Raw genomic sequence first — 4,658 nt, 5'->3', positions numbered from 1 at the left:
TTTTGTTTACTGTTGTGGGCTCCGAGGCTCGCATAGGCCGCGCACAGTCTTGGACTTGGGGGACTGACCCGCTTCGGGCCATATCCTCTCACACCAGCCAAAAAACTCTGGGCAAGATACTTAACTTGTGAGCCGCAGTTTCCTTGTACATAATGTGGGAATAAAGAAATTGACTAGGGTTGTTGTGAAGAATTGGAACCCTGGTGGCGCAGTGGTTAAGTGCTATGGCTGCTAACCAGAAAGATGGGCAGTTTGAATTCACCAGGCGCTCCTTGGAAGCTATGGGGCAGTTCTACTCCATCCTATAGGGTCGCTATGAGTCGGAATCGACTCCATGGCAACGTTTTTGGTTTTTGTTTTTGATTGTGAAGAAAGATGGAATCATTGTGAGATGCGAGAGCGACTGACCTTTATCATTCGACATTTTCTGAGAACCTGCCCGAGACTGCTGGGGCTGGGACTACAGGGTGAAGACTGCAAATGAAGTCCTTGTCATAATTAACCTGTTATTTTAATTGGGCTTTAAATGATAACTTAAGAAAATTTTTGCGTATAATCGGAACTAGGAAGAAAATGGAGCCCTGGTGGGGCGATGGTTAAGAGCTCGGCTGCTAACCAAAAAGTCGGCAGTTTGAATCCACCAACCTATTGGGCAGTTCTACTCTGTCCTATAGGGTCGCTATGAGTCAGAACCGACTCCTGGGGCATAACAACAACATGAAGAAAATAAAGCAGGCCTGAGGGGAAAGAGTTAGGTAAGCTAAACGCTTGAATGAGTCTGCTTCCAGGGCAGTTGTTATAGTTGGAGAGGCAGACATAACTTAATTATTAACGAGTGTCGAGGGCAATAATAATGGTATTTTTAAGCTACTGTGCGGTAGCAGAAGAGGAATGACCAGCTTTATCTCTTTTTTAAATCAGACACACATACATATGTAGAGGAGCCCTGGTGGTGCAGTGGTTAAGAGTTCAGCTGCTAACCAAAAGTTTGGTAGTTCAAATCCACCAGCTGCTCCTTGGAAGCTTTACTCTGTTCTACTGGATGGCAACCGATTTTATATATACATATGTATTTTTTTGGCCTGGGAGAGGGGCTGTGAGGGTGGCCCAGCAGCAAGAACAGTGTTTGAAAAAGCATAGGATGCTCTCCACTCCTTAGGTATTGATGGCACAGAACTGTAGCAGTAATACAGGTAATAGAGAGCTCCACTTGCAAACTGGATTTTACCACTAGGATGTACAACAGGCTACTCAAACTAAGATGCCATTTTTTTGGCCCCAAAACTGTGTCTTGTCTTTGTTGCTATATTTGGGAATGACCCCATCCACCCATTAAGGAACTCAAGATTTTTTTTTCTCCCTCTTACTGTCGCACGTCCAATTTGACACTATGTCCTACAGTCCCCAATTCCTAAACCAGTGCCTAGCTGCTATATAAGAATCACCTGGGGGAATTTTAAAAAACAGATCCTAGATTCCTAGACTCTATCCCCAAAAGTTCTGGATTAGTTTTCTACCGAGGGGCCTAGAATATGCATTTTTAAAATGTTCTCATCTGCATCGCCATTAATGCTACCTTTGTCCAAGTCTTCTTGGTCTGTCAATCTTCTAGATTATTGTAAGGATTTCCTAAAACCTTCCTAGCATTGCTTCTCTCCAACTCACTCTGAATTGCTGCCAGTCATCTCTGTTTCATTGTTGCAGTATCATCTTGCAACTCTGATATTGTTGTGTGCCATGGAGTCGGCCCTGTGTGAGAGAGTAGAACTGCCCAGTAGGGGTTTTTTGTTTGGCTGTGATCTTTACAGCCTGCTTCCGTAAAGATTACAGCCTTGGAAACCCTATGGGGCAGTTCTACTCTTGTCATATCTATAGGGTTGCTGTGAGTCAGAATTGACTCGATAGCAAAGCTTCACAGAAGCAGATTGCCAGGTCTTTCTCTCAGAGCAGTTGAGTGGATTCAAACCACCAACCTTTAAGTTAGCAGCCAAGTACTTGACCTTTGTGCCACCAGGGCTCCTCACTCTGATATGCTTTTTTGAAGACTTTTTCCCTTGCGGTCTCTTTCCCTTAAGTTTTATTTTGTTTAGTTTTTCCTCCATTCGGTTGGTTTCAGGCTGTCTCATGTTAGAGGCTTTCCTTGGGTGTCTGATGATTGATCCTTGATTATCTGCTCATATTTAAAAGTGGGGCATTTAAAAGCTGATTGGAAGTTCTGATTCCATGGGACAAGTTTGTGCTTGTTATCTCTTTTCCTCTGTCTTTGTTATCCCTTTTCTTTCTCCCTGAGGGTGTATGACTCTTTAAAAATTCCTTTAATGTCATTTTAAGGGAGTCTAAATTTACTTAGTAATCCAAAGTGATAAATTCAAAACCACACCAGATCAGTCATATCATTCTCCTGCTTAAGAAGCTTCAGCGGCCTCCCTTTGCCTGCCTAATATTCAGACTCCTAAGCATACAAAAAAGAGACAGTAGTTCATTATCTGGTCCATGACCCTTCCTAACCTGATTTCTCACAGCCAGGCCACTTCTCTCTTACCCCCAGCCCCAACCCCACACCTGGTACTCTAAGCTCTACCATAATGAGATGCTAGTAAATTGGCTGAGTATGTGATGCTTTTCCGGTTCCACATGTGTGCTTTGACTAGGCCTCGAGCTGAAATACTCTTCTCTGCCATGTCTGCTTGATGAACATTACTCCTCTTATGAAAATATAGCTTAACCATCACCTCCTCAATGATGCCTTTCTTCAGGCACTACATGAGAACTTACCTGCCCCTCCTTCAGCACCCCCTAACCCCATCCCATGAATCCAGCATTCTGTTGGGAGGGGCAATCTGCAATGGGCCCTAAGTGTTACTGCAGGTTCTTGGTGAGTTGCCAAGAATGCAAAGTCCTGACTGCCCTTTATCTGGGCCATTTCTCAGGGTTGTCTTTGAGGTGATCAACCTTTAGAGCTAAGGTAATGTCATCCCCAGACAAAGAGTAAGCTTATTTCTACTTAATATAAAAGTAGTGAATTCCCCAAGCTCAGTGTTCCTCTCCTGTAATGCCACCCACTGTGTGTACAGACATCCATCTAGACCCACCTCCGTCATCCCCATGGGACTTGGGGGAGACGGGGCATAGGGAACTAGTGAAAACATGAAGCTCTGGCTATTGTTTTTGCTATGAGTAATAATGCCCATTGCCTTTGACCCAGAAATCTCATGTCTATTGTCATAAAACAGTAACAGGCTACCTTATTAGCTTCTGCCCGTTGCCACTGAGTCAGTTCTGACTCATAGCGACCCTATAGGACAGAGTAGATCTGCTCCATAGGGTTTCCAAGTAGCAGCTGGTGGATTCGAACTGCCAGCCTTTTGGTTAGCAGCCAAGCTCTTAACCACTGTTACCACCAGGGCTCCTATTAGCTTGTACATAAGGTATAATCCCAGACCCTTCCCAGACTATGACATATACTTCTATCATAGCACCTGTAACGGCATTGTTTCCAAGTACCTTCACAAAAGGGATTCATGTCTTATGTATCTGTTTCCCCGAGTATCTAGCTTGCCATGGGTGGCTAAAAAAGTTTGAGACTGAGCATATTAGTTTTCTAATGCTACATAACAAATTGTCACAAACGTAACAGCTTGAAACAACAGCCATTTATTAGCTCACAGTTCTGTAACTCAGAAGTCTGGTATGGTGTCACTGGGTTCTCGTGAAAAAGTGTCAGCTGGGCTGCATTCCTGCCTGGAGCTTGAGGTCCTCTTTCATTTGGTTGTTGGCAGAATTCAGTTCTTTGAGGTTATAGGACTGAGGTCCCCTTTCTTTTGCTGGCTGTTCTCAGCTCCTAGAGGCAGCCCATGGTTCCTTGTGTTGTGACCCCCTCCATAGGTCTTCTCATCAGATCTCTCTGAATTCAGTAGGGTCCAGTGCATTTTAAGGATTCTCCTGATTTGTTCAGGACTACCCAAATAATCTCCCTTTTGATTAATTCAACTGATTTAGGACCTTGAGTTCACCTGCAAAATCCCTTTGCCATATGAAGTAACACAATCACAGAAGTGATAATCTCATCATATTCATAGGTTCTGCCCATACTCAAAGGGAGGAGATTATACAAGGGAAAAGAGTCATTGGGGGATCATCTTAGAACCCTGCCTATCACTCTACCCATTGGTAGGAAAGGGTAAGGTAAGTGCCTAAACCAAGGCAGTGGCAGTGAGGACAGAAGAGAAAGGCAGTTCCACAGAACTTGAAGATGGTTACATCATCTGCAAAATACAAGAACTGGAATAGATCACTGCTTTTCAAACAAGGTTCTGGGGAGGGCTCAGGAATAGGGACAGTGGCCAGATTGATGGAAATCTCAACTCTTTTTCAACCATAGCAATTCATTTTATTTTTCAAGTTCAGTTGGAGCATAAGATGTTACTACAAAAATTACTGGTTCTGTTAGAAGGAAAGAGAAAAGCATTTTCCAAAATGGCTTTCATTTAAGAATTAAAGAGAAGTGCAAATAAGATAGACAATGTCTATCTTAGAGATTAGTCAGTGTATTATTGCTATATAACAAATTACCTCCAAATATAGCAACTTAAAACATAAACATTTATTACCTCACACCATCTATAGGTTAGAAATCCAGGAGCAGTTTGGTTTTGTGG

This window comes from Trichechus manatus, unplaced genomic scaffold (assembly GCF_000243295.1).
Source record: "Trichechus manatus latirostris isolate Lorelei unplaced genomic scaffold, TriManLat1.0 scaffold00101, whole genome shotgun sequence".
NCBI classification, from domain to species: Eukaryota; Metazoa; Chordata; class Mammalia; order Sirenia; family Trichechidae; genus Trichechus; species Trichechus manatus.
Note: the sequence above shows the minus strand (reverse complement) of the source record.